At 40.0% G+C, this 13,824-nt stretch overlaps 1 protein-coding gene across 27 annotated transcripts in view; it reads right to left on the bottom strand.

The window, feature by feature from the left end:
- BMPR1B (bone morphogenetic protein receptor type 1B) overlaps positions 1-13,824 on the bottom strand; it is a 237,721-nt gene that overhangs the window by 203,051 nt on the left and 20,846 nt on the right. For 17 of the 27 annotated variants that reach the window (XM_064417016.1, XM_064416995.1, XM_064417017.1 and 14 more), the window contains exons 2-3: positions 12,770-12,820; positions 10,362-10,527 (exon numbers count right to left, since the gene is read on the bottom strand). The exons of 7 other annotated variants lie outside the window; for them this stretch is intronic. The gene's annotated coding sequence lies outside the window, so the exon portion shown is untranslated. The remainder of the gene's footprint in view (positions 1-10,361; positions 10,528-12,769; positions 12,821-13,824) is intronic. 3 more of the 27 variants (XM_064417003.1, XM_064417006.1, XM_064417001.1) reach the window with 1 other exon arrangement.

Raw genomic sequence — 13,824 nt, 5'->3', positions numbered from 1 at the left:
AAATTGGCTTGCTGTACTTGAACTTCCATGACTGGTTGCTCAGACTTGGAACCTGACAGTTGATACAAGTTTTCCCTTTGCTGAATTTGGGATTTTAATGATACCATTTCTCCCTGATTACATGCAAATCTGCAAATAGTTTACATTCCTCCTTACAGAGAATTTGAACCCCACCGAAATTAACAGGGTACGAAGGCCAAAATCTAAATACCAGACACCCAAATATTAAAAATTCCAAAGGAATTCAGACACACAATTCTTAGAGTCTTTTGACTGGAATCCAGTACTGAATTTTGTTAGGTCCCAGTGAATAACCAAGCTGAACTAAACAAACAGGAATAAAAGCCTTTCCACCCCTACAAAAGAGGACTCAAATCTGTCTGCCTGTGGTGCAAGGCGAGTGGTTGTGCTATCAGCAAGGAAGATAGCACTAGACTATTTGGCACAAGAAATCCTTTAACTAACAAGAAAACCAAACCAAACTATCTTCCCCCTGCATCCCCCACTGCAAATTTTTTTTTTTAAAAAATCAAATAATTCTAACAAAACCTATAAATCCAAGCTGAATTGTTCAAAGTGGGCCCCTGAAGTGAAATTTGGGCACTTGTAAAGATGGCTGATCTCCACAGGTGTGAGCAATCCCTCTGCAGTCAGCTTTGACTCATGTCAGCACGGAGCTCATGCTGTCTCCACCATCACTCCCCACCTGGCCCAGCTGGTTGGGTTGGGACAGCTGTGGTCCATAAGCCAGGGTGCATTTAGGCTGTATGAACAGATTCCATAATGCCTGCCTGGACCACGAGGCCAGGAACACATCCCTTGGATAACCAGAAAGTGAAACACCTTCTTTCCAGCCTTGACATACTCAATACCCTAGTTTGATACATGTCTCAACCTGTTTTAATCAAGACAATTCTGCCTGGTTTTCCTCTTCTGTTCATTTTTGGAACTTACTCAAATATTTCTTACTGTTCATAACAGCTGATCCTAACCCAACGTGTCCTTGGTTTCTTCTCCTAAACACACCCCATTTGCAGTCCTCAAAAATACTGGCATGGCTTTAACTGCAGCCTTGAGCTGTGCTAGGGATGCTTTTGATATCATTGATGTTTTAAAAAGTCTGGATATGCATAACAGTCCTTCACATGGATGGGCAAGATATAAAAAATTATTTACATCTGCATAGAAAATTTCCCTTTCAATAGAAAATTTATTTGGACTAAACAGAACTGAAAGCAGACTTGGCGAAGCAGCAAACTGCTCTCGATAGCACATGGAAAGTCAGAAAATACTTGCAATTCTTTTACTTCCTTCCAGCTCTTGTTCAAAACCAGCTTATTAAGTAGTTCCGCAGTTGCACCAAAAGGAAAAGCAATTTATACAATCGATTTTTAAAGGCATCTTTAAATATATAGTTCTCAGAAATACTGTATCTCTGATATGGTTTACTGGACTTCTTTGTTTAAATTCTCCTATGTCTACAGTAAAAAAAAAAAAAAATTCTACATCAGTATGCAAAGTGGGAGAAAGTGCTTCCACACCTGAAGTTCCTAATAGCTTTATGTCCATCTAACAAACATCAGGAGTGAAATGAGACAAGCATTAGGAATAATCTACTTCAGGAAGGACACATGGTCAGTGGATGAACAAGATAAAAACAAAAGAAAATACACAACATGAGGGAAAAAAACCTAAGGTTTAATTAAAAAAAAAATAAAAGGAGTTCAAGAAAACCCAAAATGTAAAGAAAGAGAATAAGGAAAACAGAAAACTTCAAAGATTGCCAGGTTCTGTCCTGCCACAGATGTGTGCAAGATCCCTATTACACTCATTTAATTGACTTCAACTGGAAGGTCCTCAGGCATCATACTTTAGGCACAATATGTCTGACATGTGCCAGTGATTCCATACAGCAGTTTTACTGGACAGCTAAACTAGCAAATTGACTGTCCAGGTAAATTGGTGCTTGATGCTTAGCACTAACTTGGACACAACATCTTGCCTGAACAGAGCTGGGCTGGGTTATGGCATCAGGTAAATATTGTACACTGAAGGAAAAATACACGTCCAGGTGCGGAAAGTTGAAGGCTAATTCTCAACCAGGGCTCAAGCAGATATTATGGAATGTGTTCTTTCCTGAACACAAAACATGAAGGAAATCAGTGTGAAAGAAAGCAAAAAATGTATTCATTCTTCCCTTCCTCTTTGGAAGAATAAGGCCTTCAATTGGTTCCTCGTTAACTTTCCCAGTATGTGTTTGCTTTTTCCAAGAAAAAGGGAAGTAGGTGGTGGTAACCAACCAGTAAATTTATATACTACCTGAGGGGAATTCCATCCATTCCTGTACCCTGGGTATTCCCGTAAGTCCCAAACAGACCAGTTTATACACCCTGATTTCATGACTCCATATTCCTCCTCTTGGATGCAGACCCTTTTCCCAGGAGATCTGTTGCCAGTACCTCCACCACCTTACCACTGTTGGAAGTGAGGTCCAACACAGAAAGTCAAGCACACTGTGAATGCCATGAAAGGCTCACGTGAAATGTCATCTCCCCTGCTAGAAATCTACCAAAAGGAGGGGCTTATGCTCTTCTGCTTGCACAAAGTTTCTTTCAGTGCAATGCTATGCAGTTGATGGCCAAAGAATTGTGGTTTATAGCTCCCTTCCCAACAAGTTTATGCCTTCCCCTTTTTCCTCTCCCAAGCACACCTTTAAGACAATTCCCAAAATATTTCACTTACTATAGTCAAAGGGTCATCCCACCTATTTAGTAACGTGGCCAATGTGGATGATTTTCCAAAGCTGTCAACAATAATCCAAAAGTTTTACCAGAACTGGGTTTACAGACAGAGTTATTCTACAGAAGGTGGTGCCATGTGCAAGGGATGAAAGTGAGCAAACTGTCCATATGCCCATGCAAACCTGTAAGCACACAAAGCTTTACAGGATGTGCATCTGATGGGGCTTGGTGGAGGTAGGAATGAAGCAAGAGAGTCAAGAGAACAACATGACTTGAGGAAAAAAATGATAGATTAACAATTTGAAGCAAGGCAGCAGAATGTGACCAGATAATCATGACAGGAGGTTATTTTTTTCCCCAAATAGGAAATGTAAATCCAGTACAGCAAAATAAAAAGCTGACAAAATATTTCTCCCAATAACACAATGGAATTTATGAACATAATTTTTAAGCTACAAAGTTGTAACAGGTAGGGTGGTAAAATAGGAATTACTATGACATTCTTTAGTGAGGCCAATGCCAGTTTACCTTCATTCCAAAGATTCATAAACGTTTTTATTTAGGAACAGACAGAGCACTAAAAATGATGTTGCTCTCAGCTTTGGTGAATTTCCACTTGCTGTGGCATAAGTATTAATTTTTGTGAATCCAAATTTTAGTATTAAGTCTAACAAAAATAATTTTGTTTAAATTATTTACACTCAAACAATAACTTTCAAGATTTTTCACACTTTAAGGTATGTAAAAATTCTTGAGTTGACAGTAAAAGAAACTATCTTTTATAATCTCAAAGAAATAAGTTACCATAAAGGTTCTCTAAAATTAAAAGGGGCATATTTTCCACAACACTCTGAAATTCAATCCATCTTGAGAAAGAAGGTATCAACATTTATGTACAAAAAGGCACAACCCATGATGCAGAAATTAGCATCTGCCTGATCAGTTTCATACTTCCAACCTGCATATACCAGTTACACTCAGGAATATTTATTAATATCACTAAACCTCTTTGTCATCTACTGATTACTTTTTTTCAGGGCAATATAAAATTTGTTCTGCCACAAAATTCCTCTAGATAAATGCAAAATACAACCATGATACCATTTGTTTGTATCACTTAACTCTGTGGCTGCAGAGCTAACTTAAGATTTGCTAGCCCTCAAATTGTCACTTACAACCAAGCTAATAATTGCAATTAATTGTACTTTACACACAAAATGTGTTATGTCCTAAGATACTACCATCCTTACTTGACTTGAAAAAAAGTAGAAACCTGAAGAGTAACTGTTCATACATGAAGAAATATGTCAAGAATCCAACACTGTCTAAGCTGTCCAGATGATTTAAATACATGCCTGTCTATCTGTATTTCATAAAATGTTGTATTACAAATTAGCATGTGGCACTTGGGGGCTTTTTTAGTGTTACCTTCAAGGTAGGAGTCATGTTTCCTGTATATGACGTAGAGCATTTGGCTCCTTCTGGGAGCTACTAGAAGCAAAAAGGAACAACTCCCTGATGGGTTATTTCCCAGGGAATGAGCATTGGTGGTCCAGCTCTCCTACACGTACACTGATTTTGGAACAAAAGCAGACTGAGATGAAGCACTTTTCAACCCAAAGACATGACAAGCACAGGACAGGACCTAACCTCACTCCACAGCAGCTGTCTGAAGCATCAACAAGGTAAAAAAGAGCGCTCCAGCCTGGGTAAGCACCTGCAGAAGCCACTGAACACCAAGGAGAGTCGGGCTTAGTAGAACTCAGCACAAGAGCAGCAAGAGCAAGAGCAGCACATCTCGTCCAGCCATAGAGGAACATGGATTTGCAGTGCTTGAAGAGCACAGTTACTCAGCAAAAACAGAGGTCCTGTTTAAAAGCATTTACATCACAATAAACTGATGAGTCGTTTCCATGCTCACAGAGATTTCTGTGGATCAAAACAATTCTGGCCTTTGTACAAGCTCTTAGGAAGAACTGTAGATTTGGATTAGACTTAAATCACATTTACCACTCTTGATTTAGCAAAGCATCAACAGCAAATAACTCTCCATTCACAGATTTTAGTATAGGAACTAGATAGGAAAAAACAATCCATGACACTTGAAAGTACTTTACTCCATCTGAAATTGATGTGCTTAACACACAAACTAAAGCTAAGTTTCTTAAACAAGCCTTTGCAGCATTTAGGTAAACCAAACGCTTGCTAAAACAAGCAAAGTAATAGGCAATCAACAAAATTTTTGGGTTTTGGGCCTTTTTTCACAATTTGCACAACGCAAAAGAATCACAAAACTGATCAGGTTTTCTTAAATGCTGTTTAATGATCTTCATGAGCAAAGCATCTATAGCATGTTCATCACGCTCACAAAAAAAAAAATCAAGAAAAGATAAATGAGAAACCCTCTTCACAAATGGCAGAGGAGTTCCACCACTCTGTGGGGGAAAGTGTTATTGTACAGTAGCTCATACTCATGTAATAATTTTTAAATGTGCTGACACGCCGTTTGCTGTGCCAGAAAAGTGCTGTGGCTGCTGCCTCTTGCACTGAATCTTGGATTTGCTGAATGTGAAAAGCACATATCAGTGGTTCCATACCATGAGATCGCAGAGGGTTGATGCAGGGAGTCCCAGCTGACTGGATTAATTTTGTCCACAGCCAAGCATAACAGTGGTTTAGAGCCTCACACTCTATCAAGGGAGAAATTCTAATTGGATCTAACAAAGAGCTCACTGCTTAGGCACACGTGTCAGAAAATAGTTTCCACATCACATAAACGGTACTGCTAAGGAGAATTATAAAAGGACATTTTCAGAGCTCTGGAATAATGACACATTATATTACACACATTGCTTTCAAGTATATTGCCTTCAGGAAAGTATCATGTAAATTATGAATAATGCATTCACTTGGGTAACAGCAGGTATGGTGAATCAAGGCTGGACTCAAACACAGTTACTGCCATTCATTTCAGCTTTTACTTCACCACAGGATAATTTCTGCTACACTTCAGTACAGGAAAATATGATGGAAGATGCTTCACCAGAATCCTATTATTTAATCTTCAAAATTATGTACCAGAAGGGAATAAAAAATTATGGTGAAAAAACAAAGTAAGGCCATATGAGGCTGAAAAAAACCCCCCTAAATTGTGGGAAAAGAAAAACTGCATCTCAACTTCCCACTGAAGTCCCTCTCCACCCACCACTTCTCTGTGGGAGGCATCTCAGTCTTCATGACTAAATGTGCACAACACCAGAATTATGAGTTGAAAGTACCACACTACTACAAACCCCAGAATACTATTCCCATCAACCTTTCTTCACCAACCCATGCCTGGCTCCCTGCTCATGCCTCTCCCCATTTACTTTCCAAATGGAATAAGCCTCCTGGGCATCCCCCCTGCTCCAGCAACACAGGTAAAAAGGCTGGCAAAGCAAAACATGGGAAAGAATCCTCCCCCACCACCATCTTGCCCAAGATATTTGCTATTACTGCAGTAGTCCATAACACGTTAATACCTTTTTCGTGGTAGGAGTACCAAGATGGATTTGGAGTTTTTAAACATCAGTGACAAAGCACTGGACCAGATTGCCCAGCAAAGTTTTAGAGTTTCCCTCACTAGAGATACCCAAGAACCACCTGGATGCAATCCTGTGCCATGTGCTCTAGGATGATCCTCCCTGCGCAGGGAGGTCAAACCCGATGACATACTGTGGTGCCTTCCAACCTGGCCCACTGTGTGATTCTGTGAAATACTATTTGATACCACAAGATCATGCAGTTCCACTCCAGTAAGTCTGTCTTTAACCTTCAGCCTGTTTAGGGATGCTCAAAAGTTTGCAAGCTGGACCCCACAGATGAGGTTTGCAAGGGGAAGCGAATGCATGGCGTGACAAGTCAGGTGTCCAGAATTCTGAAACTCCTGAGACAAATGTATTGTCTAGATGCAAGCAACTTATAACAAATTAACAGGAAGAATCTTTTAAAGTATTTAGAGGCTGCACCATTTATTTGTCCTCAATAGCACTGAGCCCCCTTATCTCAAGAAAGGTGCTCCTGACCCATGTTCCTGATTATAACTAGAGAAGAATACTGACTGACCAGGGGCGAAAAGCTGAAACGTCACTAGAGCCACCCCACTGGTCAGGGGTCACTGCCACACCATGTAACTCCAGCCCCGTACTGCTAACACTGGAATTTCAATAATGTGGACACACATACAGACAGAGCAATTAACCTTGCTGGGGGGGGAAAAGGCAAAAGAGAAAGCACATCACACCAGAAATAATCTGATTTGGCTTTGTACTGAGGACACCAGCCTTTGAAAAATAGATCACATTTTCATTTTGCAAGTCCTTGCTCTTATCTGCACTAGCCCCCCACCTGCCCAATTCATATTCCCAACCTACTCATGAAAAAATACATACTGGCTGTGACAGACTTTGTAGTTCCTCATGTGATGCTGTGAGTTGGATTTGTGATGAAAATAGTGTTGATAGGAGAGAGATGATTTCACTATTGCTGAGCAGAGGTTACTGGTGTCAAGGCCTTTTCTCCTCCTCACACTGCCCTGCCAGTGAGCAGGATGGTGCTACAGAAAAGGCTGGGAAGGGACACAGCTAGGACCCCAATGGGCCCAAGGGATATTCCATACCATACAACATCATGGTCAGCAGTAAAAGGTGGGAGAAAAAGGAGATGTTTGGAGTGATGCCATTTATTCTTCCTGTTATATGTGATGAAGCCCTGAATTCCTGGAGATGGCAGAACAACCACCTACCCACAGGACACCGTGCACAAATCTTTCTTGGCAGTGCAGCTTTTTCTTTATCTGGTAAACTGCCTTTACCTCAACACGTGTTTTCTCACTTTTGCCCTTCCAGTTTCTCCCACTCTGGTAAGTGGTTGTGTGAGGCTGAGTTGCCAGCTGGGGTTTGTCCACAACTCAACGTCACTGCAAATCTCCCCACTTAGTGCTTTGCTGCATCTTCCAGGAAGCAAAGACACTGGCCTTACCTGCCCTGGCTAACAAACCTCAGCAAAGAAAGACTAAAAGGGCATGTGATTGTTGTCTACCAGCATGCCACAGCAGGAAGGCACAAACAGCAGAGAGGGAAAAGCAGCATATCTGCTAAGGGCAGCCTCAAGCCCTGTGTATGAAGCAGTCGTGCTGATGCCCAGGTTGGAATTGAAAAGAAACATCCTCACAACTCCACAAAAACCATCAGGAAACACCCTCCATACAGAGGAAAGAGAAAGCAGGCATTCAGCCTTCAAAAGAAGAAACTTGCTACCTCTACATAAGGAATTGTGTAAGAGATGAAAAGGCAGAGAACTGGAAAGTGTCTCAGGAAGTCTCATTGATCTGCTGCCAGGAGAGGCTCGGACAGCAGCCCAGAGCACAGAGAGCTCCCTCCCCCAGGTAGCTTCTGCTGGAGCAGTCAGCTTCTAAGCAGGAAGAGAAGAAACTAATCTCACAAGCTTATTTTAATTATAGGGGTCCATAAAGATTAAAAAAGTAATATTTTTATCTATACATCTCAAACCATTCCATAATAATAATAACAACAACAAAGTAAAGAGGAGTGGCAGCCTTTGATCAAATCAATATTTCCTTTTAAAAAGGCACAATTTATCTCCTATATATGTTCATCTACAAGCCCTGGTATTATTTTGATGCCCTCCCAAAAAAGGACTCTGGGCTTCAAAGTATACATTGCTCTGTCATAAAACACCTTATGTTAGGATAGAACGAACAGATCTGTCTTCAGGAGGGTCCATTTCCCAGCACTAACTAGGGAGAAGAGCTAGATAATTAAAGTTAACTGGGGTTCATAACCAGTGCCTGACACAGAAAGAAGAAAATCAAGTGGACAGACCCAGACAGTTTTCCCTGTCAGAACGGGCTATTAGAAAACCTAGTAAGAGAGATAATAAAAAAGGGCTTCACTGGCAGTTAAGGTGTCAGAGTCTTAGCTCCTAGCTAAACTATTATATTTAGTAACCTGTCTTCAAGTGAATTATAACTCACTTAATTTCTTTAGACTTTAGAGGAGTGCTAATTCCCAAATTCATGTGTGAACACATTAACTAATAGCTCATAAATCATTGTAATTATTTCCAAAGTTGCTCTCCTCTGTAGCCCTTAAACCAGAAGATGTCATTTTTATTTTAGCCAAATATTCTTCACCAGTGTTCTCAAACCACCCAGGAGTGGAGCTGTGACTCATCCATAATGCTGAGCCTGTGGCTGCTTTCACCTGGCTGCTCTGGGCTTGTGGGGGGCTTGCAGTGCTGAGTGAGCCAAGGACTCTCCAGGAGCATTACACACACCCTGCTCAGCCATTCCAATGAACCTTGCAAGTGGGACTCGAATTATTTTGTCTACAGGTTTCTTGTTTTTCTTTGAACCATAATGTTCAGACAAAGACTTTCCTGGGCTTTGCAGAGAGAAAGGTAAAGGGGTGGTAAGATAAAGTTTTGGCTTGCCAAATGAAATTATGATCCTGTTAAAAAACAAGAAAGTTTGACTAATAAGAACCCAATGACATCATAAAAACATCTTAGTTTCCTTCAGTAGATGAAAGGCTGTTCATAAATGAACTCTGAAAAACAGTAAAATTAGAGAAAGGTAATGTAAATATCAGGGCACGTTTTAAAGAAATAAGTGAGCAGTGTTCAAAGCAACATGGAAGCACTCAGATCAGCACCAACATTTATTGAATACTCTGCTCATTTCTCCCTTTGATACTCAGGCGTTATTTTTCCTGTAAGTTGATGTAAACTTTGAAGTTTTGCACAAGATCTTGAAAGAAATACAGAGTGCAACCAGCTGCTACATAAGATTCTCCAGCTAGTGACTGCCATGTATATTACATATAGAAAGCATAAAAGAATAGGTTGAGCAATGTAAACTGCCAGCAGGGAAAGTCTTTGAAAACTTATACAAGATAAAAGCATCTGTAGTCTCAACACTAATACTCTGTACTCCAGCACAATGATAAAAAACAGCATCCACTGTAACAGCTGGAGTCCACTGCATGGGAGCAAAGCCAGTATTTGAATAAAATTAGCTCTGACTATGCTCAAGTTGTCCGAGACAACTTCCACATCCACAATAACCCTCTTGCAAAAGCTAATCCACTAGAGGAGCCATCTTTTCTAGAAGGGTTGGAATCTGGAAGGCAAAAGAACTGTACAAAAAGGGCGTTACCGAGTAGAAAGTAACCCTGCAAGGCAACACATCTGACATTGCACAGCAACAAAACTGCTTTGCCTGTATGGGCTCCACTTGCCACACAGCTGTAAGTAAAGGCTATATCCTTTGTCTCCTGCTGCAGATGCTCCCAAGGAATTCCTAAGAGCACAAGCAGTGCTGCTGGCTTGGGCAGTACCCATGGGCAGCCTGGGCACTCACACCAGCACCAGGCTGAGCGAGCATCCCTGTCTGTGCCCACCCTGAGCCACGGGAAGCGGCCAAAATACTTCTTGCATTCCAGAAACATTAGTGACTTGGATACAGCTAAATTAAATGCAACTTCTTTTCTATGAAATGGAGTAAAACTGTGCCCCCTGTGTTGAACTTGCTGTATTTAGCAGGAGTTAAACTACACTCACATGAAGGGACCACCTGAATCCGTGCCTTGTGAAAACACCTTGCCCATGGAAAAATTGCAGAGAGGTGAGGCAGCAGATGAGCCCTTCCAGGCACGTGGTGACATTAACTGAAAGTGACCAGTCACAACTGCAACATGGAAATTCAGACGGAGTGGTGTAGAACACACTACAACAAAACAAACAAACAAATAAAAAATACTAGTATAGGTGACTATTCTAGTCACTCTTCCTGCTTGTGACCCAGAAATTCTTGGAGTGCATCCTCTTGCCTTTTAACACTTTCCCACAGGTAGATAGGAGAGTTAGGATAAAAAACTTTTTGGATGAAAAAGTTACTATTTTATTATTCCACAGATGCACACTTTTGTTCTCAGATTCCAATAACTAATACTAGATTCAATCCAGGTAAGTATTTGGTGAATGCAATGCAAAAGCAGTTTATCAAAATGAAGTAAGAATTACTAATGGAATTGCTCTGGTTTACATATCTAAGTCATTCCCTTGCTTTCAGACTGTTTTCAAATGCTCATCCTGAACCATCTCATAGAGGAGGAAAGAGGAGTTCTGTCAATATTGTAGTTAAAATCATGCACAAAAATTAATAGCATTATGATCTAAAGTAAATGTCATTTTTACAGCTAAATTACAGAACCACAGCATAACCAGTGAAAATGAAAATTATTTTATAACTAGAAATTGTACTTAACTAACTGTAATCCACAAACTGCTGGGTTTTGCAGCTAAAAATCAGCAGACTTCAATTAACCAAGCTGAATTCTGTGGAGAGGACAAAAACATCCTGCGTGAGCTCTGCCTGTACACAAGCTACACTGTTAAATACTGGAACACAGTCAGAAAGTCTGACAACCACTGAGCAGCACCAACCTAGCACGTGACACTACAGAAACATAAAAAGTTGGAGAATTTTGAGAGTAACAAAAAGAATCCTAAGGGCTGAAGAACTGGATCCATAATTAGAGATCAACAGCTTACTACATACCAGATGAAATAAAAGATGACATTAATTTTTCAAAACAATGTCTTGAAGTAATCAAAACACCTCATAAAAATAATTTGTGCCTGCAAAACCAGTAACTGCTACAAGGAATGGAAAAAGGGTCTGAAGTTAATGGATGTTCTTTAAAAACAAAAGCTTGTCCCCCACATTTTCTCCTCGTATCCTCAATGAGGACAGAGGAAGATGGAGCTTCACATATCCCAGGATATAACTGGAAAAAGCAGAAGAGGGAGCTAATTTTCTGAGAACAAAATTGTGCATCTGGGGAATAATAAAATAGTAACTTTTTTATCCTAAATCTGCTATCCACCTGTGGGAAAGTGTTAGAAGGCAAGAGGATGCACTCCAAGAACTTCTGGGTCATAAACAGGAAGGGTGACAAAAATTATTCAGACTCTAAATTTTGTTTTGTTTTAAAATGAGAAACTACCCACAGTTACAATAATTTGCATATTAAAAAAAAAAACACCTAATTTTTCTTACACTGTTGATTCTATTGTGATTTATCTCCATAGCTGATGATGTAAGAACTATAGCTGGGAAAAGCTGATTAGTAAAAAATAATAAGGCAAATGACACTGCACACTCTCAAGGTCAGTAAAATAACCAAGTCAGCTTTTGTAATTTCTGTATTTCCAGACTTTTTGGTCAAGCAGAATAGGATGCTGCAGAATGCACCATTGCACATACCTGTCTGTAGCAGGGAGGTATTTATCATATCCATTAAGATAAAGCCAGATCTCCTTCCTGTCAGCAGTTTTGAAGATTTCTGAATAGCTAAGGATGCTTGTTTCCCATGAGTTTAAAGTGCTTTATTCACCATCATTCAAGTTTCCCAGTGTATTTTTTGGATAAAAACATATTTTAAAAGTCTATAAAGAAACAATGACCTTCCAGCTTGTGATATCATTTGCCTCTTTTGGCAGGGTCATTTTGAACTGAACAAAATCAGCTGTTGCTTTCTTTTCAGACCTTTCCTATCATCTATTTCAATTCCTTCCTTATAACTCATGAGTCAAGTACCCCTTCTGCCTGCTCCTGAGCAAATCTGAATAAGCAAGTTTGGCTGAAGATCAATCAAACAGGGAGTTCTGTTAAATATTCATGGTGAAAAGCCTCAGTTTATCTGTTTCTCCCAGTGTCCAGCCCCCTCCAGATCCACCTTCTCTAAGGGATGGTAAGAGACAAAGGTTTTGTGCCAGAACTCCCAAATTAAAAATTAATTTCTGATGAAACATTCCCGCATTTAATGACGCATCTGGTAAGTAAGGTAAAAAGTAAGCTCTAAAATTACCCAGGTGGCACAAAGACCAAGCAATGCCAAGCTTCATTTGAAAAGAAAATTTGAGTGGTAAAAAAAAATTATACATTCAATAAATAATAAACATACCAATTTTGTTAGTCAGTCAGTCAGCTGGCCCCAGCATATGTTGACGACCACCTACAGAAAGTACACAATGGTTTCAAAAAATGCTATTTTGAGAGCAAACCTTCCTCAAGAAAACGTAATGACCAGATATTTAAAAGAAATTTTAAATCCTTTTCAACATGAAGAAAAAGTAAGGGCTTGGGGAAAAAAAATAAAATCACAATACTCAGACAGGAATTTGAGAAACTCTCAAAGCAAAGAGCTCAACATGATTTGTATTCTCACTACTGTGAGACCCTGTTTCTGGGACAATTATAGCATCAGATAGACCTCTAAGAAAAAAACCAATGCAGCTTTAAAGATGAGGCAAAGAATAACACTCCTGGAAACCACTTCCAGAGTGGTTTATATCTACTATGGTAGCACTACTTAAGAAATGTTATGGCTTGAAGAACACCTACATGGGTGCAGTTCACAGGCTTTGCAAATGCCAGCTGATCAGCAAAATGCAGCAGTCACAGAATCTGCATCTAATTGGAAAAACCCAGTAAAAAGCATTCAGAGATGCAACTGGGGATCCAGCCCAAGCACTGCTCTCAAAAGTAGATCCAAAGGAAGTGCAGCTGCCTCAAAATCTTGATGAGAAAAGGGAAGTGACTGAGATAAAGCCCACATGACTGTTATCTGTGCCACAGGGGATTATCTCCATTTCCAACTCCCAGAAGACTGCTACAACAAAATGAGGCTTCTCTACAGTTCTCAGAAAGAGGCAGAACATATTTTTACATATAATTTCTTGGCCTCGAACAATGGACACCATTGCAACTTCTACCGCGCTAAAAGATAGAAATAAATAAATAAATAAAATTCCAGCTAACTTCTTCTGTGCAAGGACTGGTTTTGAGAGAGCCCTGCATTAACAGGAACTAGGAAGCCTTCCCCACAATGATAACCTAATTCAGTCAGGACCAGGAAGGACATAAGGAAGCAAGCCACAACACTGTAAAAACAAGAGAGTGTGCAAGATAATTTCAGCAAGAGTGTCTAGAAAAATCTTATATTGTTTGATGTACACT

This window comes from Passer domesticus, chromosome 4 (assembly GCF_036417665.1).
Source record: "Passer domesticus isolate bPasDom1 chromosome 4, bPasDom1.hap1, whole genome shotgun sequence".
In the NCBI taxonomy this organism is placed as follows: domain Eukaryota; kingdom Metazoa; phylum Chordata; class Aves; order Passeriformes; family Passeridae; genus Passer; species Passer domesticus.
This window is presented reverse-complemented; position numbering and strand designations above follow the sequence as displayed.